Source organism: Macaca fascicularis, chromosome 7 (assembly GCF_037993035.2).
Source record: "Macaca fascicularis isolate 582-1 chromosome 7, T2T-MFA8v1.1".
NCBI classification, from domain to species: Eukaryota; Metazoa; Chordata; class Mammalia; order Primates; family Cercopithecidae; genus Macaca; species Macaca fascicularis.
The window spans coordinates 395,324-420,028 of record NC_088381.1 but is presented as its reverse complement, the minus strand read 5'-3'; the positions used below and the strand labels follow the sequence as shown (position 1 = coordinate 420,028).

The 24,705-nt window shown below is 43.6% G+C and overlaps 1 long non-coding RNA gene and 1 pseudogene across 2 annotated transcripts; one reads left to right on the top strand and one right to left on the bottom strand.

Moving 5' to 3' along the window:
- Positions 1–3,006: 3,006 nt before the first annotated feature.
- Positions 3,007–7,339, bottom strand: LOC135971731 (uncharacterized). 2 transcript variants are annotated; one of them, XR_012414630.1, is made up of 3 exons: positions 7,295–7,339; positions 6,656–6,837; positions 3,007–3,038 (listed from the first exon to the last, which is right to left on the bottom strand). It is a non-coding gene; the product is annotated as an uncharacterized lncRNA (long non-coding RNA). The 2 variants fall into 2 exon arrangements; XR_012414629.1 differs by lacking the exon at positions 3,007–3,038 and having other exon boundaries at positions 6,452–6,837.
- A 144-nt stretch (positions 7,340–7,483) lies between these two features.
- The window catches only part of LOC102145555 (uncharacterized), a 65,007-nt pseudogene continuing 47,785 nt past the window's right edge, over positions 7,484–24,705 (top strand).

Here is a 24,705-nt window from a genome sequence, read left to right as displayed (position 1 = left end):
AAGACCATAGAACAATCAGTCTTTTCCTATGAGGGTGGGGGCTTTTTAATATTCGCATCCCACTTGGACTTCTTGCTTCCATCTTTGTATTCTACAAGCTAGTCTCCACACAATCTGGTCACAGCAACCAACTAGATATTTTTCAAAACTTAAATCAGATTTTGTCATTCCCCTGTTTACAACCTTCCAATGGATTCCTATTATACATAGAATAAAATAACCCTCTCCACAGCAGGGCTAACAAGGCCCTTAGTAACTGCCTTCTGCTTAATTAACCCTTCTCTTCTCTTCTCTTCTCTCTGCTTTTGTAATCCAACCACCCAGTTGAAGTAATGATTTTTTTTTTTTTTCTTTTCCTTCTACCTGGAATACCCCACCCTTCACTCCTTACCTGGAAAACTCCTATTCATCCACCAGGTCCCAATAGAATCATCACCTCCAGGGGGAGGACCTCCATGACTACACTTTCCTCCTGCTTTGATTGCTGGAATGTGGGGAAGTGAGCCTAATCATTTTCCTATTACATTTATCATGTTTATAATCACACTGATATGTTTGTTTGTTTGTTTATATGCTGTCTGTTTCCACTGTGTCACTGTGAATGCCAGGAGGACAGGGACCATGTTTGTTTTGATCACTAACATACAGCCACTAGCAGACACCGAGCACCACAACTGTTCATGGAAAGAACAGATAGAATGTAGAGTTTCTTCCTAGATAAACCAGAGCCTCACCATATGGTCACCTCCCGCAGCCAGCCCTCCACAGTCAAGCCTTCCCTTCCTCTATCATGGCTGCCTCAATTTTTCAACAAATGGGCAGTGGCTCTGGACAAACTGAGCCAGTTCTGTAAAACTCAGGGAGGTGTCTAGTGAAGCAAAGTGACCACAGACTGGTTAAGGAACCCCCAACCCACCCCAGGCTCTGGGTTCCAGGACCCAGCTACAATTGAAGAAGATGAAAGCGATGGATGGTAAGACGAGGTCCGGAGTCAGCAAGACTAGCTCATTCTCCCCACCCAAACAACTCCCCCGCCCACACACACCTGTTCAAGCCATTAAGACCAATGCTCATTGACTGAACACCTGCTCTGAAGTAGAAGCAGAACCTTTACTTGCATTTCCTCGTGTAACCCCTGCATGAGTTAGTTCCTACTATTACCCCAGGACCCACAGTAAGGATGGCAGCATTCAGCCAGCATAGCCACACCAACTGTTAAAATACTGAAATTCTTCCATATTCATTGGTAAATAGTAGCTGCCTCAAACCACTCTTCCCAGCAGCCCTGACCTCATCTTCCACCTCCAATGCCCTCGTCTCCCCACATTCCAGTAAGTAAAAGGGTTAAAGCCTTGGCTATACTGTGGGGGAGGCAGAAGGACTGTCTCCTGGGATGATGGGGAGTGAGGGGGCTGTCTGTTCTGATCTGTCAGTACTGGTGCCTCCCTGGGTACTAAATGTTTTGCATCGTTCATTAGGACTGTCTGCTTTGTCGTACTCAAACAAAATGTACTATTGTAATGTTGTTACTATTGGACAAGCAGATCCCAGGGGCCAAGCTGAGCACTGGCTGGGGGCTTATCTCTGGTTCAGACAGATGCAGGGAGTTCTAAGGTCAGCCACACAGCGAGTCTACAGCCTCCCTGAGCTTGAATACAAAAAGCAGTAAACTCACCACCAAGTACCAGCCTGGTTACCATTTTCAGAAGCACTGAGCCCTTGCTGTGTGTCTGCTCTGAGTGAGGCTCTGTACAAGGAGACTTGCCAGGGGGCACTCCAGACTCAAAGAAGGACAATGTGGTCGTTTCCAGGGCACAGACCTGGAAGGTCAGAGTCCACTTGTTCAAGCCCCAGATCTGCCACTTAATAGCGTTACAGCAAATGACCTAATCTCTCTGTCAGCTTCCTCGTGTGAAAAATCGAAGTCAAAACAATAATTCCTAATTCAGGGGGTTAGGGTAAAGGTTAAATTACATGCAGTATGTAAAGTACCTAGGAGTAAATAAATTGATGTAAAATCCTTAAAACAGCCCCTGCTCCCCACCCCAATGTTATATTGCTAAGTGGCAGCTATTATTTTTATTTACTGCATGCGATAGAAATCTTGCAAATCTCAGCTAGCTGCAGTGGCTCATGCCTGTAATCCCAAAACTTTGGGAGGCCAAGGCAGGGGATCACTTGAGCCCAGGAGTTCCCTGGGCAACAAACATAATGAGATCCCCATCTTTACAAAAAAACTTTAAAATTACCTGGGCATGGTGGCGCACACTTCTAGTCACAGCTGCTCGGGAGGCTGAGGCAGGAGGATTGTTTGAGCCCAGGAGGTTGAGGCTACAGTGAGCCATGATTGTGCCACTGCACTCCAGCCTGGGTGACAAAGCAACACCCTATCTCAAAAAAAAAGAGAAAAAAAAATTAAAATCTCATTGCTTCCTCAACGTGACCACACACACACACATAGCAAGACCCTCTCTAAAAAAAAAAGAAATTTTTCAAATCTCATTGCTTCCCCAATGACACACACACACACACACACACACACACACACACACACACACAGAGCGAGACCCTGTCTCAAAAAAAAAAGAAATGAAAAATTTCAAATCTCATTGTTTTCCCAATGCCACACACACACACACATACACACACACACACCTGGCTTGCTTTGTGTTGGAAGGTGGCTTTCGATGCCAGCCGAGGGTGCTGGTCTCCTGCAGGCGGCTTGAGCATGCCCTCCCGGGGCTGACAGCCACTGCTCACCACGAGAGTCCAGTCCTTTCCTGGGCTCTACTCACACAAGCACACCATAACCCCCCAGTTCTGGAAGAGCGGTCTTTGCAAATTAAGTAACCATGTTATGTGAATCCCTAGCTTGCAAGCACTGGTGCTAGACTGACTGTCTGCCTCCTGCCCTTTTGCTTCCCGTTTCAAGAACTAAGTCACCATGAATTTTCTTAATGACACTTTATTCGCCTGTTTTGGCCATTTTTCTTCTCTTTCTATCTGAGTCCCAGAGTGGTCTTGACGGAGACTGTGTGCTATTGCAGAAAAGACAGAGGCCTTGAAATTAAACAGAGCCGGGTTTAAATACTGGCTTCACCACTCAACCAGGTAACCGTGGGCAAATGTCTAAAGTCTCTGTGCCTCAGTTTCCTTGTTTGTAAAATAAAGGTGATAGTATGTGCTTTGTAGAAACATGAGGATCAAATGAGATAAATCATGTAAAGACCTTAATACATAGTTTCATCTCTATCCAGGATTAATAAGTGTGAAAAAAAGAATGAAGAATTAAATGCCCAGTGGAATGCTGTTTCCACTGAGTAGTATCAAGAGAAAGACATGCACTGCGAAGTCAGACTGGGTACCAGCCAGGCTGTGGTGCCTTAGCAAGCTCTTCACATCTCTGATCCTCAATCTTTCTCATCTGCAAAATGGGCACACTAATATGCCATAGAAAGTTGACAGTTTTAAGTGTGATAACGTGTATAATGGAATCCAGTATAACTCTTGGCACATAGTAAACCCATGATAAATGCTAGTTCTATTTCCTTTAGCAGATAAATGAAGGTTTTGACATTTATGAACTACCATGTAAAAATCCTTTTGGGACAGGCACAGTGGCTCACGCCTGAAATCCCAGCACTCTGGGAGGCCAAGGTGGGCAGATCATTTGAGGTCAGAAGTTCGAGACCAGCCTGGCCAACGTGGTGAAGCCCCATCTCTAATAAAAATACAAAATGAGGCCGGGCGCGGTGGCTCAAGCCTGTAATCCCAGCACTTTGGGAGGCCGAGGCAGGTGGATCACGAGGTCAGGAGATCGAGACTATCCTGGCTAACATGGTGAAACCCCGTCTCTACTAAAAATACAAAAAACTAGCCGGGTGTGGTGGCGGGCGCCTGTAGTCTCAGCTACTTGGGAGGCTGAGGCGGGAGAATGGCGTGAACCCGGGAGGCGGAGCTTGCAGTGAGCCGAGATCCGGCCACTGCACTCCAGCCTGGGAGACACAGCGAGACTCCGTCTCAAAAAAAAAAAAAACAAAAACAAAAACAAACAAACAAACAAAAAAAACAAAATGAATAAATAAATTAGCTGGGCGTGGCAGCAGGTGTCTGCAATCCTATCTACTCAGGAGGCTGAGGTGGGAGAATTGCTTGAACCTAGGGGGTGCAAGTTGCAGTGAGCCGAGAATGCGCCACTGCACTTCAGCCTAGGCAACAGAGCAAGATTCCATCTCAAAAAAATGAAAAAAGCCTTTTGGTGTGGTGGCAGGGGTTGTATTTGACAATAATTATATATGAGAAGGGCCATGATTAATCTGTAAGTGTTTAGAATGATTTAAGTATAAGTCCAGTTCATAGAGACCTTCCATTTACCCGTAGGTCACTTTTGTTTATTCAGTGATGCAACCATTATTTCACATGGTCAAAAAAGATATTGACCCCATATTATGTACTATAATAGATATGTTCTAGGTAGCAGAGATATAGCTATGAACAAGACAGTCAACATCTCTGCTGTCATGGAGCTTACAACTAATGTGGAAGTCAGAAAACAAAAAAGGTAATATGACATGCAGTGCTAGGGAGAAGATTAGAGGAGGTTAAGGGAAGAAGAGGGGTGGAGGGGCTGGATGATAGGAGACAGAGTTGTCAGGGAAGACTTGGAGGAGGAGGTAACAGAACATGGCCTGCATAAAGTGAAGATGGAAGCCATGTGATGATCTAGGGGAAGAGCATTCCAGGAAAGGGAACAGCAAGTGCAAAGGCACAGAGATGAGAAGAAACTGTTCACAGAATGTGAAATTAGTATGTGAGACTCAAACAATAAGTTAGGGAGAGAGTAGGAATAGATTAAGTCTGAGAAGTAAAGTGCCAGATTATCTAGAGTCTTGTGGACCATGGTAAAGATTTTGTCTCTAAGCTCCCGGGCCATATTGGCCGGGTGTGGTGGCTCATGCCTATAATCCCAGCACTCTGGGAGGCTGAAGCAGGCGGATCACTTGAGGTCAGGAGTTCGGGACCCGTCTGGCCAACATGGTGAGGCTCCGTCTCTACTAAACATACAAAAATTAGCTGGGTGTGGTGGTGCACACCTGTAGTCCCAGCTACTTGGGAGGCTGAGGCAGGAGAGTCTCTTGAACCTGGGAGGCGAAGGTTGCAGTGAACCAAGATCATGCCACTGCATTCCAGCCTGAGTGACAGAGGGAGACTGTCTCAAAAACAAGAAACAAACAAAAGTCAAATGGATTAGAGAAATGAGAGGGGTAGATAATTCACTCACACAATAAGTAGTTATGGAAAGCCTACTAGAAGGTTACAATTTTAGAACTTACAACTTATTGAGCACTTACATGCAGACATTTTGCTAAGTGTTGTACCTTTGCAGTGATCTCACTTCTCACAACAATCCATTAAGGCTGGTACGTTATTCTCCCCATTGTATACACGAGGAGACAGGCTCAGAGAGATCTAGTAACTTACCCAAGGACAAACAGCTGGTAAATAGCACAAATGTCTGTAAGGTTACAAAGCTCGGGATCTCCACTACGCTCCCCCACATGCCAGACACAATCGCATTTGTGTAATCGTGACATTCCACTGCAGGAACTCCTCCTATTTGATCCCAGCCTGAAAACAGGGCACCTAAACCTAGTTGCCCACTGGGAGCAGTTGAGATTCAGGAAGAGGGATCTGGAACTCTGCACTTCTGTGCAGTCTTAGTGGAGCTGTCCATCAAGGTGCCTGCCCTCCTTATCTAAAGTGTGGACCTGTTACCTGAGCTCAGCCAATCGAACCCTTTCTTCAGGGACCTTGACTCATCAAAGAAAGCTCTGGTCAAGAAAGGGAAGAAAAACATGGAATTGATTCACTTGCCTGCCTAAACTCTCAAAGCATCTCTGCTTTCTGTCCTTTTCTAAGCCTGATTCTCCAGCTTCCTGTTACCTCTGTGAGTTAGACACTAGCCTGCCAATAAAATCCTTTTCAGGTAAAGTTAGCCAGAATTGATTCCTAAGACTTGCAATCAAAGAACCTGCACTGGCAATATCAGCAAAAAAATTACACAGTCTTGTCAAGTTAAAGTGAGTGATTCATTCCTTGGATAAATGTGTATTAAGCAGGGTCAGGACTAGAATGAAGCAAAGTGAGGCACCCAGGATACAAAATTTAAGGCTTTCATCCTCAGTGTTGTGTGAGTGCAGATTTGGCTCTAACAGCCCTCCCTGCTATCAAAGTTAGTAATAAAAGGAACGGAGAAAATAATTTCCCTTTCCCATAAGAGTATGAAATGAGTGTCCCAAGTCAGCAGGTAGCATTCGAAACCTTCTGAGCTGTGGCTCTGTCCCCTAGCACATCATCATCATCATCACAAGGTCAAGGCTGGGGCCAGCCGGTAAGGAGAAAGAGTAACCCCTGCCAGAGCTTTAGCAATGTTAGCGATGGCTAAGCCTCAGCCTCTCCAAGCCTCACTTTATTCACCTGTAAAATAGGACTAACAAAAATCGTCTTTAATTCCAAGATGTTTTGAGGATCAAATGAAACAACATACGTGAAACTGCTTTGCAGACTGTGCAGTGCCCTATAAGCGGTAGTCACTACGTAGTCTCTTTGCTGATTATCAGTTTCTTTATCTGCAAAGGGACAACAGAATACACACCTCCCAGGATTTTTGTAAGAATCTGCCAGACGAACGATTAAAGTATAAACTTTGGAATCCAACAGGCATAGGTTGGCGTCTTGCTCTGCCCCGCACCAGCTGTAAGATCTCGGACCCTCTCTGAGCCTCAGTTTCCTCGTCTGCAGCAAAGGGATCAGGGTGCTCCCTCCACCACAGGGCTGCTGTGAGCATGAAGAGAGACAGCAGGAGTGAGTCCTTGGCGCGGTGCCCGGCCTTGTTCCGAACCGCAGGTGCAATGACGAATGCCACCTCCCACGGATCCCTTCCAAAAGCACAGCTGAGCTGCACCCTTCTGCTTCTGCTCAGCGCCCACGGTCAGCCCAACCCGGGGGTGAGCAGCGCGGCTGCTCACAGCCTCTGACACGACTGTCACTCCCACTCAGTTCCCCAAACCACAGCTATCCCCACTGTTGAGTGTGCGGTAAGTGCCCGCAGGGCACAGAGCGGAGGCCACCAGAGGACCGCTTACAGCTCACAACCTATGATTTGACGCAGGGAACCAAAGCCTTTTCCTTCACTCTAAGACTGCATACCAAAAAGAAAAAAAAAAAGTTTTGGGGAAAAAGAAAGCTGCCTCTTGGCGTTTGCTAGGAAATCACGTTCCTCCAGACCCCATACCGGCGGGGAAAAGGTTCCTGTTTCTTTAAGCCGCCTCTACTTGCTGGGCGGAAGGGCCGGAGTTTTTCGCCTCCACCGGCAGCTGCGCCCACCCCTTCTTGAGTGACAGACAAGCAACCCAATTGAAGAAAGTGAGCTCAGCGTGACGGCGAGACGGAGCAATAGGAGCCGGCCTGGCCTGTGCGGGGCGGGGTCCCAAGAAGGCCGGGCGGGTGGAGGCAGGAATAGCCGCTGAGGAGAGACCTGGGAGCGGGAGCTGGGCCTAGGGCGGCGCCCTGATGGGTGAGGGGAAGCGCCGGGGGCTGGGGGCAGCAGACGGTGGAGAGGGACCCAGCCCGAGAGACGCAGGGAAGAGAGGCCGGGCCGAGCCCTGCGATCTGCGTCTGCCCCGGAAGCTGAGGAGCTGAGAGGGTGGGCCTGAGCTGGACCGCGCCGATTCGTCAGGCCCCCGTAGGGTGGCGGCCCAGCCGGGGTCTCGGGACGGGAGGAGAGACCGGGTCCTGGACCCAGAACGGGCGTCGCGTGGCGGCAGAGGGCGGGCCAGGCAGTCAGGCGGGGCGGCTGGGCCGGGCAGCGGTGGGAGGGAGAAGGAGGGCGCCGTTGGAGGGGAAGATCGGGGGCGGGGAGGGCACGGAGAGGGCCGGGAAGGAGCCGGAGAGCGCTCGTGGCGGGCCCGCACCAGTCCAAAGCCCGGGGTCACGCTCGACCTGGACCCCGCTGCCCGAGTCCACCAGTCCGCCCCGTGAATCCTGTATGCTCAGTAGCACCCCCTCCCGCGCTCCCCCGGTGCATGTACTTTCCATCCCCAGCGCTCATCCTTCAGGCCCTTCTTGCTTCCTGCCTGGACAGTTGCAGTGCCCTAAGTGGTCTGCCCGCAGGCACGGGGGCCGCTCTCCTGTCGGCCTTGCACCGTGCGGACAGAAATATTTTCTTTTTTCTTTTCTTTTTTTGGAAACCTTTTTGAGAGAGCGTCTCGCTCTGCTGCCCAAGCTGGAGTGCAGTGGCGCGATTTCGTCTCACTGCAACCTCCGCCTCCCAGGTTCCAGCGATTCTCCTGCCTCAGCCTCCCAAGTAGCTGGGATTACAGGCGCCCGCCACCACGCCCAATAATTTTTGTATTTTTAGTAGAGACGGGGTTTTAACCGTTAGGCTGGTCTTGAACTCCTGACCTCAGGTGATCCGCCCGTCTCGACCTCCCAAAGTGCTGGGAGTACAGGCATGAGCCACCACGCCCGGCCGAGAAACCTTTTCAAAATGCAGAGCAGATCTAGATACTTAGCTCATGAAACTGGTCTGCTTCCCACCCCTTCGTAGGGTCAGACCCAGAACCTAACCCAGGCCCTGCAGATCTGGTCCCTCCGCCCTCTCCCAGGTTTGTCTACTCATCCCGCTTTCTCAGTGCCCTCCACACACTGGCCTCTTTCTGTTCCTTTTACATCCCAAGCGCCTGCCTTCCTTGGGGCCTTTTATTTAGTATTCCTCCTCCCTGGTCTGCTCTTCCTCCCCTGGCTTAGTCTTGTAAACTCTTCTTCATCCTTCAAAGCTCCACTTAAGCATCACTTCTGCAGGGGAGACATCCTTGTCCCTGACTCTTGGACCAATACCCTACTTTTATCACCCTGGGTACTTGTCCTTCACAACACTTGTACAACTGCAGTTTTACATTTATTTACGAAAGTATTGATATTTCTCTGTCCATCCCACCAGATTGTAAGGTCCACGAAGAAGATAGTGTCTGGTTTTGCTTCGTATTGTGTCTCTAGCATCTCACACAGGGCCAGGCACTATAAATATTTACCAAATAAAGAAATGCAGGGTTTCAGTTTGGCAAGAGGAAGGGGATGTGAATCGTGGTCACCGATGTCCTACCTGTAGGGGAAGGAAACTGACATTTGGAATGCTTTTTGGGAGGCCGAGGTGGGCAGATCACGAGGTCAGGAGATCGACTCCATCCTGGCTAACACGGTGACACCCCGTCTCTACTAAAAATACAAAAAAATTAGCCGGGCGTGGTGGCGGGCGCCTGTAGTTTCAGCTTCTAGGGAGGCTGAGGCAGGAGAATGGTGTGAACCTGGGAGGCTGCGTAGCTTACAGTGAGGTGAGATCGCGCCACTGCACTCCAGCCTGGGAGACAGAGCGAGACTGTCTCAAAATAAATAAATAAATAAATGTAATGTGAGTTATAGATATAATTTTAAATTTCCTGGTAGCCATATTAAAAAATGAAAGAAACAGTTGACATTAATTTTAGTAATTAACACAATTTATTCCAAAATTATATTATTATAACATGATCAATATAAAAACATTATTAATGGAATATGTTACATTCTCGTTTTTGTACTAAGTTTTTGAAACCTGGTTTGTATTTTACACTGAGGGCAGCCTGTGCCACTTTTCAAGTGCCTAGTAGCCACATATGGCCAGGGATTGCAGTGTTGGGCTGTACAGTGTCATATACTTTATATACCCTCTAGAGTCTTTTGAGATAACTATAGTTATCTGCACTTTACTGATATAAATAGTGAAACTTCTAAAAGAGGTTGCCTGCCAGGGATGATTCTAGAGTTTGTAACTGGAGGAAGTGGGATTAGGACCTCTATCTGTTAATCTTCAGTCTGGTCTTTCTATATACTTCATGCTGACTCTAGGAGGTGCAAAGGAAGTTTGAAGGTACAGGAAGTCGGGACCAAACTTCTTAAAAAACTTCAATGTACAGCATATTCTAGCTTGTTCTGTGCTGAGATAATGTGTCCAGATGTAGCAGTACCACGTGCCCAGGTGGCTCAGCAACAAGCATATTTGATGCGTTGAAGAAAACCCTGCCAGGCGCGTCCTTCTTTGACCCAGTCACCACACCTTGGCCCAGCCTGGACTAAGTCTGGTCCTAGGACCTGGGTAGAAAAATGTACATACCATGCAGCATCTCAGAGGTGCTGGGAATACTAGGCTTGTGTTTGCAACCTGGCTTTTCTCTCTTTATTTATTTATTTTTTTTGAGACGGAGTTTAACTCTTGTCGCCCAGGCTAGAGTGCAGTGGTGCCATCTTGGCTCACTGCAACCTCCACCTACCCGGTCTAAGCGATTCTTGTGCCTCAGCTTCCGGAGTAGCTGGGATTAGAGGCACACGCCACCGTGCCCGTTTAATTTTTGTATTTTTAGTAGAGACGGGGTTTTACCATGTTGGCCAGGCTGGTATTGAACTCCTGACCTCAAATGACCTGCCCTGCTCGGCCTCCCAAAGTGCTGGGATTACAGGCGTGAGCCACCGCGCCTGGCCACAGCCCCAGTTCAGCAGTTGCTCACTGAGTATCTACCATGTGACCAGCACTGTTCTAGGCCATTTTTGGTGATTGGGCGTTGTATGTCATAGCCTTCATCTTCAGGATGCTTCAGATACATTTGCAAAGACAACACTGGATCACATAAAATGACTAGATGGTATGCAGGGCATCATGTGGTGTAATGAAGAGCCAGAATCAGTGTGGGCCAGAGGCTACAAGTGGGTGTCTCAGCCAAACTGCATGACGTGTTTTTTAAAATGTTGGATTTAAACTACTCTAGGCAAGGTGGTGCTTTGCAGTGTTACAGACCCTACGTGCAGGCTGCTTGGTTTGTTTACTTACCTGCTTGGTTGCCTAAGACATTTGAATTTATAACCCTATTAGGCATGCTATGCTGGTTTAATGTGAGTCACTAGAAAAGATTTGTTGAGCACTTACTATGTGCCAAGCATTGTACTGGCTGCAGCTGCTTTGGAACTGATCATAACATCTTCCAAAGTTCTTCCACTAGGAAATAGTAATAATGATAATAGTGGAACACCAACAAATACTTTGCCTTTTATATTGACTTTCCTCCCGGACTGCCTTCACATATGCTCACTCATTGTGTCAACAATATACAATATACCTGCCTAGCAGGTAGGGCTTTCCGTGTTGGGGAAACGTGATTTCAGGGCTTTTGCAATTTCTTCAAGTTCACACAGTTAGAATTCTGCTATTATGCCTAGTGCTTTATTATCCCACCTAATGTTCACAACAGCTTTACAGGGTAGGGTTGATGCTAATACCCATTTTTTTTTTTTTTTTTTGAGACGGAGTCTCGCTCTGTCACCCAGGCTGGAGTGCAGTGGCGGGATCTCAGCTCACTGCAAGCTCCGCCTCCAGGGTTTACGCCATTCTCCTGCCTCAGCCTCCGGAGTAGCTGGGACTACAGGTGCCAGTGTACATGGAGAGTGAGACAATGCAGGTGTTGACTCACGGAACTGGACGAGAATCTACTACTCCTTCTCTAGTGAGAGTCTCTGTCATTTGCATAGAAGGCTTAAACGCAGGGAGGGCATGGGGATTCCGTGTAAACTTCAGTAAGCTGCATAAACAGAGGCCATGATGTGTTTTGTCTCTGACCTTTTCCAGGGAGATCTGACCCCAGGGTTGCAGCGTGATGCTCACTAACAGAAGCTGACTCAATTGTGTTATGTCTCTGATCTTTTCCAAGGACATCTGGACCCAGGGTCGCAGTGTGATGCTCACTAACAGAAACTGACTCAATTGTGTTTCCTGGTTTTGGGGAATATCTTTGAATTACTGCATGAATGTTTATAAACTGTTGGGGCTAAATATGAAAGTTGCTCTTCAGGTGCCGTCTCCACCGAGCCACTGTGTACATTTTCTTTCTCTCTCTTGCAGCTGTTCTCTTCCTACAAACTGAACGAAAATGAAAAGGAAGTCATTTCTGCATGTGTCACAGAGGCATCCTTTGGTTCTAAAGGGAGCTGAGTTGGATTCCACAAGCGCATGGTCCTTGTAGCATGTGAATAGGATTCAGTCATGGACGAGAAGGAAGGGTTCCGGGGAGACTGTCATTGCCCTGTCCAGGCTAATCCTCCAGCTGCCCAGGTGACAGGCTGGCCTGTGTTTGTGTTGTGTAAGTGTGTACAGCTGCTAATGTAGGGTCCAGAAACATCTTACAAAGTAAGCCTATCCCTACATGTAGTTTTATGTGGGTATAAATTCATTTCAGTTCTTAACATGAACATTTGTACAGTGCTTCCAAGTGAGGGTTTGACTGCCTCACATCTGGAATCCTTCAAGTTTATCCTTCTTGGAGTCAGTGTCGTGAACGTTTTCCCCTAGGTCAAGAGTCTGCTGTCAACATGGTGTTCTCTAATTACACGGCTTCATACAACTCCCAGCTGTGTGGACATATATTTTTGTATTTAAGGTGTTTCTTCTTTTACTTCTGTTTATAGTTCATCCTTGACACTGCGCTTTTCCTGCTGCCTTTATCTCAGGTCCTTCCCAAGCTTTCATCCTGGCTGACTTCTTTTAAGTAATAGAAGGAGAGGATGTGGGGTCAGTCAGCCTGACTTCAGATCCCTTCTCCATCCATTACTTGGCAAATTAAAGCTGTGTTTAGGCTTCATTTATGTCATCCTAGATTTCTCAAGAGTTACAATTTTTTGATATATTAATTATTATAGGATTGTTTAAAGATCAAACAAGACAATGTATATTGATGTGTTTTGTAATCTTTGTTGTTGTTGTTTGCTTGTTTGAGACTGAGTCTCGCTCTGTCACCCAGGCTGGGGTTCAGTGGCATGACCTTGGCTTATTGCAACCTCTGCCTGCTGGGTTCAAGCGATTTTCCCGTCTCAACCTCCCGAGTAGCTGGGACTACAGGTGCCTGCCACCACACTTGGCTAATTTTTGTATTTTTAGTAGAGATGGGGTTTCACCATATTGACCAGGCTGGTCTTGAACTCCTGACCTTGTGATTCACTCAACTCGGCCTTCCAAAGTGCCGGAATTACAGATGTGAGCCACCGCGCCTCGACTGTAATCTTTAAAGCTCAATAGAAATGTAACATCTTGCTATTATTATGCGATGATAAAATCTTTCATTCTTTGCTTTTTCCTTGGTTGCTGGCCTAAAAATTGAATCAATTCTGTTCTCTTTTTTTAAAAAAATAATCTTGAACATGTGAAATTGCTGATATTTTCATATGTTGCTGATGATTGATCTATTTGAATGGTAGCTTCCTATGGTTTCTTCGAATAGTTAAAACTCTATCAGGCCAGGCATGGTGGCTCATGCCTATAGTGCCAGCACTTTGGGAGGCCAAGGTGGGCAGATCACCTGAGGTCAGGAGTTTGAGACCAGCCTGGCCAACATGGTGAAATCCTGTCTCTACTTAAAATACAAAAATTGGCAGGAGACCCACTTGAACCCGGGAGACGAAGGTTGCAGTGAGCTGAGATTGCATCACTGTACTCCAGTCTGGGCAACAGAGTGAGACTATGCCAAAAAACAAAAACAAAAACAAAAAACTATATCAAAGTGATATATTTGTATAGTGAAACCCCAGACAGTGCCACTAAGTGAATGATGATATAATACTCTTATTTCTTATTTTGCTACAACTTTAGTTTCTCAACAATCACTCCACCTGCCGGTTTGGTCTTTTTTCCCATTGGGATTGGTTTCCCTTAAATGTCTGGTGATTCTTCATTGTTCACATTTAGTAGTGACACAGGAAGAAGAAGAAAGGAGTCTGTTATCATTAGTAAAAGGCTCGTCTAGAGGTTTTTTTTTTCTGGGAGTTGATAGGGTTTCCACATGTTAGTAAGTGATGTCTTTGGTCTAGATGGTTTCCTTTCTCTGGAGAAAAACTTCTCCTCTCCTCTCTGGAAGGCAGGTGCTTGCTGTTGGTTGTCGGTGTTCTACTCACTGGTTACCTGAGGGGTGGGGTGCAAGCATCGGTGAGGGAGGATTATAAGGGTTGACTGTTAATGTACAGATTTTAATCAACCCTCCTGTTTTCTGACGCCTGCCTCACTTCTCCGCCCCTCACCCCCAGGAAGGTCCACAGATGATGCTCCTTCTCAAGGCTGTGAGGCCATCACATCACTTTTTTGTCTCTGCTGCTCTCTCTTCATAATGAATAACCATCATGGTTTCTTGGGAGGGCAAGGAAACAACTGGGTCAGTATTTGGTCTACCATCTTTAAGTTGGAAGCTGCTTCTTCCAACTGAAGCTAGAATAACAAAGCTTGAGAAAGGGTTTTTAAAATATCTAGTATCTCAACTTTTGGGGACAATTTGAACATCTTAAGGCACTAAGTTACTGAGTTTTCTGAAAAGGGTGATGGGGGAACCATTAATTAATTAATCTCTGCTTTGTTTTAAATATATTGCACCAGGTTTGTGTATTACAATTCACACTCAAAAAGCAGATTTAATTTTGATATATTTTCTTTGAAGAAATAGCTTAACTACTCTTCAGTGCTGCATTTACGATGTGGCCAAATCTTTTGAAACAAAATTATTTCTCTCTATGTAAATTAAGATGTTGTACTTTGAAAAATCATTCCTTTCAGCATTTTTAGATCTTTCTCAGTTTTCTTGAACTTTTGTGCAAGAGCAATGACCTTATATTTCCACATTATTCCTATTAAACACTTAGCTGTGGGCCTGAAAGAAATGTGCAGTTCTGTTAGAAAAAAGGTGGAGAAGGTAGTATCACTATTCCTCTTTCATGGATGGGCAAACAGGTTCAGGAATTTTCCAGAACTGAGGTTTTCTATCTTATAATTGGGTGTTCTTTGTCTCACAACGTGCACTTCGTCCTTCTGTATGGATTTCTTTGCTGAGGCTGACTGTGAATTTCGGCTCTCACATGCTAAGTACACATTAATTTCTCTTATCCTTTGTTCCCACATAGTGTACGAGTGATTTTGAGAGGGTCCTGTATGGCATGGTCCTCAGGTACTTGGCAAAATGGGTCCACTCTCTCCCAGGTAGCCCTGGCTCTAGGCCCTTTTCCATGTCCTGGCCTTCCCCAGCAGTCCCTGGGAGCCCTCTGCTGACCAAAACTCCACAGTGAAGCACCACCCGAATGGTGACCTGTTAAAGGTTCCCAGTTTGGGACATGTTATTCCTCTTCTGTAAAAACTGCATCACTTTCAGATAGACTCTCAGGCAAAGGCACAGAAAATTATGATTAGATTAATGTTCTTTCAGAGGTTTCCTATCTCTGAGGTCATCTGAGCCAGTAGTTTTCAAAATGAGTTGCGGGCTTCATATCCTTAAATGTTGCATTTAAATTCTAGTTAAAAATAGTTTCACCACTGTATTTTTCCATTCTAAGACAGATTTTTTCCCATGCTTTACTTACTCTGGAGTTGCCTGCATCTTACAATTGATCCACTGCATTTCATATGATGAGATCTCTTCTGTTCTTCTAAAAAATTATCAATAGTTTTGTGATGGATATTGATTTAATAGCATCTCAGAATGTAAAACATCCAGGTTACAATCATTAACTCTTCTACAATATTTACATGCAAGAAGACAATATTTCTTTCTTTTTATAAGCCAAATTATATCTAGCAGAAACTCCCATGTGTCGAGATGTGGAAGATTCCAATTCGAGGAAGTTCCTCGTCATATTCTGTACCCGACACTGGAGGCTGGGATGGTGGCACTTCATGCTCCTCACCTTCCTGTCTCACTACTTTTCCTGTGACTGCCAACTGCTGGCCCTTTACTCTGAAGGGGGTGAGAGGACCACTGCCCTGGCAGTGGGGAGGGGATGCTCCTCTCAGCACAAGAAGTGCCAGAAAGGCAGCCGTCACATGCCGGAACCTTGGCCACACCAGCCACATCTGGGGAACTGCATGTGACTAGGGCCTAGCCCATTAGGAATGCTACTGTTCTGGGAACATCTCCCCGGCATCCTCATTTTGTTTTCCCATTGGCTAGTCCAGATTAACTTAACCCTTAGATGATTCTAGATTTCCATAGAAAATACCTAGGTGAGAGTTATCCAGGCAAATTCTCTTTTCCTCCTTTAAACCCCTAAAGGCTATATTGTGTGTGTGTGTGTGTGTGTGTGTGTGTGTGTATGTGTATGTGTTACAGAAAGACCTAATCTGCAAAAGCACAGCTTGGCCTTCAGGAAATAGATGGGAAAAGGGCTGCTTTATTATTTCCTGGTGCCTCCAAAGCACACACAAAGAGGATATAAGTTAGTACTTTCTCTAATAATTCCATCTGTAACATTGAGCCTTTAAAAGTTTTAAAAATACATTTAAATACCATGCCCATACAAGTGCATCATAAAAGGTAGCATTAATGAAACAGTTAAATGTCTCAACCTGTCTTCTTGTAAGCCATGAAATAAATTTCTCCCATTATCTCTATGTATATGTTTACCATTTGTGCAAATATACCACTGAATAGAGATTGTAGACAATTTTTATTTTGACAACAGTCCACTCATGTAAAATTACACACAAAAATAGTACTGTAACCCAGGTGCATTGCCAGATCCAAGTAAATGTGAGCCAAGGCCCATTTGTTCATGCATGTGTTTTTATGATTTTGTCTGTTCCTTTTGTGACTTACATATTTATAATACAGAATGTGAGAAGAGTTAGCCCTTTGTAGTTATTTAGCTTTAAGACATAGAAAACTGTTCTAGAATCTTTAAAAAGTAATTGCAAGAATTTTTTGAAAGCTTCTTGAAATTACAAGTCAAGATTTTTAAAAAATGATTATTCTTTGAAACTACTTTTCTGTATACATCAAGATTTATCAATAGCATATAAAATAAATCAATAGCAACAAAATAAAATGGGAAAGGATGGTAATGGCCACCTCATATTGCTTCTTTCTTTCTTTTTTTTTTTTTTGAGACGGAGTCTCGCTCTGTCGCCCAGGCTGGAGTGCAGTGGCCCCATCTCTGCTCATGGCAAGCTCCACCTCCCGGGTTCATGCCATTCTCCTACCTCAGCCTCCCAAGTAGCTGGGACTACAGGCGCCCGCCACCTCGTCCGGCTAGTAGAGACGGGGTTTCACCGTGTTAGCCAGGATGGTCTTGATCTCCTGACCTCATGATCCGCCCGTCTCGGCCTCCCAAAGCGCTGGGATTACAGGTTTGAGCCACCGCGCCTGGCCTTGCTCATTTCTTTTATAATAACTAAGTCATATAAATTGAGCTCACAAAAATATTTATATTAATAAAATTATAATTTATCATTAGTAATGTTTGAGTTTTTCTTGTACATTTTTATGTAGCAAGAAAAACAGTTTTTACTGTTAAAAATGGTTTTTAAAAAAATCAGAGCAAGCCTAAGCCCCTTCATTTTATAAATACAATAACCTGAGGCTCATCAGTGCTGGTGACTCACACAGGCACACACTCAGCATTGCTGGATGTCAGCTCAGGATCCAGAATGCATTTGAACAATTCATGCTAAATTAATAAATGCACTTTAATATAGGCCCATATTAATCCCAAAATAACTAAACCTGTGGAATTTGTAAAATAGGATGTTTATGAATGAGGACATGGCATTTCGCCTTAGTTCTTATTCCCCGCTTTCTGAAAGCAGAATCTACAGTCTATTTTCCCATTGCTAGATTTCAGAGGAGAGCCTGGTGTCACTTACAGCAGACATTGCAGATGCCTCAGCATTTCGGATGAAGACGGTAAAGACCTTCTTTGTTTCAAAAAAACCTTTGTTTTCCAGAGGAGAAAACACAGGTTGGATCTAAACTCAATCCTCCTATTGAAATATTTTAATGACACTGAAAGAGGTTGTTGCATTTGGCAGGTGCAGGTGGAGCTGTGCGGTCCTGCACTGAAGCCCTGCAGTCCTGACTTCTGAGTGGAGCTAGAGGACAATTATATTAATGTGTTTGCACTACTTGCTCAATTGTAAAGCATAACAAATATATTTAAGGCATTTTTTTTTTTTTTTTTTTTTTGAGACGGAGTCTCGCTCTGTCGCCCAGGCTGGAGTGCAGTGGCGCGATCTCGGCTCACTGCAAGCTCCACCTCCTGGGTTTACGCCATTCTCCTGCCTCAGCCTCCCGAGTAGCTGGGACTACAGGCGCCCGCCACCTCGCCTGGCTAGTTTTTTGTGTTTTTAGTAGAGACGGGGTTTCACCGTGTTAGCCAGGATGGTCTCGATCTCCTGACCTTGTGATCCGCCCGCCTCGGCCTCCCAAAGGGCTGGGATTACAGGCTTGAGCCACCGCGCCCGGCCTAAGGCATGTTTTTTAAATGAGAATAAAATAGTTTAACAATGTTTATACACCTATTTTAGTTATTACATTCTCTAATCTATTTTTATCCTCACAACCATGGAAGTGCTCCACCATCTCCATTTCAGAAAGTAGACAGTAACTGAACAACACTATCTTCTTTTAAAAAACATTTATTTCATTATGAAAGTTTATGGTTTATGTAATTAATACCTTTTTGTGGTCTGCATTCAATGGGTGTGGGCATCTGCACACTGTCGTGGGTCCACCGTTGTGAAATCGCACACAGTGGTCTCACTGCCCTAAACAGCCAAGGCTCTCTGTCCATCCATCCTTTCCTCTCCCCAACCCCTGTCAACCACTGATTATTTTGCTATCTATGTAATTTTCCCTTTTCCAAAATGTCACATAATGCCCACAGCAATGAATGCGAGTTTCTGTTGCTCCACATCCTCACCAGCATTTGCTGTTTTTGGGCTTGTGGATTTTGGCCATTCTAATAGGTATGTAGTGGTATCTTACTGTTGTCTTAATTGGCAATTCCTAATAAGACATTATACAGAGCATCTTTTCATATACTTAATTTCCATCTGCATATCTGTTCGGCTTTTACCCATTTTTAATTGGGTTGTTTGTTTTCTTACTGAGTTTTAAGAGTTCTTTGCATATTTCAGATATGAATCCTTAGATATATTTTGCAAATATTTTCTCACAGTCTCTGGCTTGTCTTTTTATTCTCTTAACAGTATCTTTCACAAAACAAAAGTTTTTTTATGTTAAAGTTCAACTTCCCAATATTTTTCTTCGTGGATAATGCTTTTGGTGTTGTATCTAAAAGAATAAGAATCACCAAATCCGAGGTTATCTAGAGTTTTTCCTTATGTTATCTTCTAGGAGTTTGAAAATTTTGCATTTCATATATTGATTTAATATCTACTTTGCATTAACTTTTGTAAAAGGTGTTAAGGTCTGTTTATAGATTCATTTTTTTTTTTTTTACACATGGATGTCCATTTGTTCCAGCACCGTTTGTTAAAAAGACTCTCCTCTCTCCATTGAATTGCCTTTGCTCCTTTGTCAGAGATCAGCTGGCTGTATTTCAGTCTGTTTCTGGGCTCTCTTTTCTGTTTCACTGATGTATGTGTATGTGTCTTCTGTTTTGCCTTCAATTTAAAAAAATGTAATTGCTACCTCACTATGCTTATGAATTCTCATTGTAAACAGAAAAGCATAAATTAATGCCTGAGTATATTTTAGGGTAGATGTTGCCTTGAATACAATGAGCAGAATGAGTTATAATTTTAAAGTGAATATAAAAATTTGACCATAGTGGTAACAGATTTGTGAACTAGTGATATCAATGACAGAGTCCATTGCAATATTGCTTCATCCTTTGGCTCAGCTCTGCTTCACACCAGGTAACTACCAATCCCTTTTGTGATTTATTCAAGGATTTCTGTGGGGTGGAAAGTAGAAATGTGATATCAGTGGAGGGAGAGAAGGTAGTTTCCCAGGCTGGGAGCAGTCAGATCTCCAGTGGGTCTCAACACTGCTCTGTGGCAATACCTAGAGGGTGATGGAAACAGAGACAAGGTGCAAATGAGGTGGGTGCTGGCCCTAGGGTTCCCAGTGTTTCCTGGTTCCCATGGTCTATAAGACACCCGAAATGAGACCTTCCGGGCTTTGGGGGGCCCCTGTGGAATTGGAAAATGAGGAAGTGAGCAGTGACAATCTAGACTGATTATTAGAGGTACGTCTCCCACTTTTCAGCAACCAAGGAGCCTTTGATTAGTAGTGAAATTGTGGCACCCCAACAATGGTGGAGTGGAATGTCCTGCCACTCTGGAGGGGTGATGGCTCAGGGTCAAGACTGAACTAATTAGAAAAAAAAATGCACTCCAGGAATATCAAGTCCAAAACAAAGCTCTTCAAACCATCTGGGAAGAGAAAACAGCATGACAAGGAAAGGTATATTTGTCTGATCCCAGGAATCAATATAAACATCCATGATAACCCCACCTATTTTTTTAAAATATATGATTTGGATGAAACAAGAGAAAGAGACTGATTGTTGCTGAGTCCCTGCTGCAGTCCCGACACAGCTGGAGATTCCCTGCTCCCGTGCTCCCCTGCTCCCCTGCTCTCCTGCTCTCCTGCTCTCCTGCTCTCCTGCTCTCTTTATTTTGTTGATGCTCATGAGGACCCTGATGTCTGAGGAAGAAGGTTCCCATCCAGCTCTGCCCCTGGTGTGTCATGTGCTGGCCTTGTCAACGCACACGAGAACCTGACAGGGTGAGTGTTATAACCCCAATCATAGAAAAGGAAACGTCTCTAAAGTCTTTAGCATCTTGCCCGAGTTCGGACACTTAGCAGAGGCCTGAGTTTAGATGCAGCCCCATCTTGCTCTTTGACAGCCTCAGCACCACGTGCCCTGGGTGACCCACGCAGTGAGTCACTGACAACCCTCGTGCTTGGCTTATGGCACAGCATGGAGCGAAATGGCCCACTGACCTTTCCAGACACTTGGACAATTCGTGATATAGTTTATGCGGTCACTCCCAGTGAGTTCTATTGTTCAGTTTAATAGAATACCTAATTCTGTGTTTATTATGAATAAAGGGAGATTTCTTGTGTTTTTTAAGAATATGAAGCATATCTATTTTGTATACAAGTTGGAAGTTCCAATACTATAGGAAGCATAAGTGCAGGTTATAATGATGGGTCTTTTATAAGACTGAATTCACATCAAACTGAATCAGTAACTCCGGCTGTATTAACAGGGTGAGACATTAAACATTTAATGAAAAGAATTCCTTTCTTAGGTCACAGCAAGAACTAAATATGTCTAATTATCATGCCCGCTAAGAAGATGTATTGTGATATTTGCAGTTAATCACTCATTCAGTTCCAAGGGTATTTATTAATTGTCTGCTCTGGGCATAACAACAATTAGAAGCAGTATGTTCACATGAAAAAAAACTTACCTGAGGCTCTAAGTCACAACTTTCCATGACCAGCACACATTTCTGATTTGAAATACATATCTAAAGCTTCAAATGCATAAATAGATATCCCAATCTAGAACTAAGTTAATAGTTGCTTAGATTAATTGTTTAAATTATCCTGGGAATCAGAAAGATATGTATACATGAAACAATAAAAGTTATATTAGAATTAATAAACTTTAGAAGACCATTTTAATCTTAATATATAAACATACTACCTAGGCACACTGTTTAAATACATCTGCAACCTACTATTTTTAGATTTAGGTAAATCATTAATCCTTAAATTTGGAAGATTCCAGTGTTAGAGCTCTAGACTATGAAACTTGGATGTTTTTCTAAAATTTTTGAGTTTTTATCCAGAAATACGTATTTTCCTGGCACTGAGAACTGCAAGAAATTTCACTTGGAGTCTCCAAATAGCCATGTGTGATGTCAACATCAGTGTAACAGATACTATCACAAACATCCTGTGACTTTTTTTTTTTTTTAATACCCTAAGTTCTGGGATACATGAGCAGAACGTGCAGGTTTGTTACACAGGTATACACGTGCCATGGTGGTTTGCTGCACCTGTCAACCTGTCGTCTATGTTAGGTATTTCTCCTAATGCCGTCCTTCCCCTAGGCCCTGACCCTGCAACAGGCCCCCGTGTGTGATGTTCCCTTCCCTGTGTCCATGTGTTCTCATTGTTCAACTCCCACTTATGAGTGAGAACATGCGGTGTTTGCTTTTCTGTTCCTGTGTTAGTTTGCCAAGAATGATGGTTTCCAGCTTCATCATGTCCCTGCAAAGAACATGAACTTATCCTTTTTTATGACTGCGTAGTATTCCATGATGTATATGTGCCACATTTTCTTTATTTAGTCTATCATTGATGGGCATTTGGGTTGGTTCCCAGTCTTTGCTATTGTGAATAGTGCTGCAGTAAACATACGTGTGCATGTGTCTTTATAGTAGAATGATTTATAATCCTTTGGGTATATACCCAGTAATGGGATTGCTGGATCAAATGGTATTTCTGGTTCTAGATCCTTGAGGAATTGCCACACTGTCTTCCACAATGGTTGAACTAATTTACACTCTCACCAACTGTGTAAAAGCGTTCCTATTTCTCCACATCCTCTCCAGCATCTGTTGTTTCCTGACTTTTTAATGATCGCCATTCTAACTAGCATGAGTTGGTATCTCATTGTGGTTTTGATTTGCATTTATCTAATGACCAGTAATGATGAGCTTTTGTTCATATGTTTATTGGCCACATAAATGTCTTCTTTTGAGAAGTGTCTGTTCATATCCTTCATCCGCTTCTTGATGTTTTTTTTTTCTCCTTGTATATTTGTTTAAGTTCCTTGTAGATTCTGGATATTAGCCCTTTGTCCAATGGATAGATTGCAAACATTTTCTCCCATTCTGTAGGTTGCCCATTCACTCTGATGAGAGTTTCTTTTGCTGTGCAGAAGCTCTTTAGTTTAATTAGATCCCATTTGTAAATTTTGGCTTTTGTTGTCATTGCTTTTGGCGTTTTAGTCATGAAGTCTCTGCCCATGCGTATGTCCTGAACGATATTGCCTAGGTTTTCTTCTAGGGTTTTTATGGTTTTAGGTCTTATGTTTAAGTCTTTAATCCATCTTGAGTTAATTTTTGTATAAGGTGTAAGGAAGGGGTCTAGTTTCAGTTTTCTGCATATGGCTAGCCAGTTTTCCCAACACCATTTATTAAATAGGAAATCCTTTCCCCATTGCTTGGTTTTGTCAGGGTAGTCAGACATCCTAAACTTTTAAATTTAAGAATTTACATTTCTTTAAAGTAACTGACAACTGACAATCATTTAAAAATCCATAACTTAAAAAAATAATAATTCCTCCTAAGTTTTCAACCAAGAGAAGTGAAAATCTGTTGACACAAAGGCCTGAATATAAGTATTCATAACAACTTTCTTCTTAATAGCCAAATATTTTTAAAATAGCCTATCACTGAAGAATAGATAAGCTGTAATATATTCCTACAATGGTTACTGCCCAACACTGGAAACCACATGGACATATCTCAAAGGTATTAGAATACATAAAAGAAACTAGGTATAAGAGAATATTCTATATGATTCCATTTATATCAAATACTTCTTTTTTGAGATAACATCTCACTGTATCACCAAAGCTGGAGTGCAGTGATGTGATCACAGATCACCGCAGCCTTGACCTCCCAGGCTCAGGTGATTCTTCAGCCTCCTGAGTATCTGGGACCAAAGGGGTTGGGACCAAAGGGGTGTGCCACCACACCTGGTTAATTTGTGTGTGTGTGTATTTTTTTTTTTTTTAGAGATGGGATTTTGCCATGTTGCCCAGGCTGGTCTCAAGTTCCTGGGCTCAAGTGATCCCCGCTTCTCAATCTAGTGCTAGGATTACAGACTTGAGTCATTGCACGTGGCCTGTATCATATTCTAAGACAGACAAAACTAGAGTGAAAGAAAGCAACTGCCAGGAGCTGTGGTGTGGGGCAAGGGTCACTGACTACAGCAGCATGCAAGGGAATTTTGGGGGTAATGAAATGTATTTTAATGGTAGTGTTGTGTACATGACAATATGTATATTTGTCAAAATGCATTGATTTGTACACTTAAAATTACTAAATTTTATTATATGTAAATTAAACTCAATTAGATAATAAAAAATAAACTTTTGATCCTGAAAAAATACCTACATACATACAAACTACCTCTGAAACAAACTACTTTTTCAGAATTTCTAATTTAAATATTCAGAAATATGAATGATGATGATGAATTTTAACAAGGCTTACATAATTCAATTCTGTTTTGGATCATGTCTGAGAGGCATATTAGCTGCTGGACTTATTTGGATTTCCTTACTTCCTTTGCATATGAAAAAATAAGAGATTGAGACAGAAACAAGATATGTAATTTATGTACAATGAAACTTTCTACTGCCCAGGAAATGAGGCTTTCTATTGTCCAATGAATTGTGCCTGGCAGCACAATTCACTGCTTCACAATTCATCGTTCTTTTTACCCTCAGAGCATCCTTGAGATGATTGACTCAACCATGAGAGAAACACTGTAAATATTCTCAGATGCAAACTCACAGTACCAGCGTCACAGAACACCTGCAGGTGCAAGTAACTAAAAATCCAGCTCAATTTGACTTTAAATACAAGGGAATTTATTGACTCAGGTGCGTAGTTCAGAAGCAGGCCAGACTTCAGGGTGAATCTGAGCACAGAAGCTCATGGATGCTACCAGGACTCAGTCTCTTCCCAATTTTCTGCTCTGCCTTCAGTGAAGTCAGAATAATTCTGCGTGTGGCGAAATCTCCAGGAAAAATTTCTGA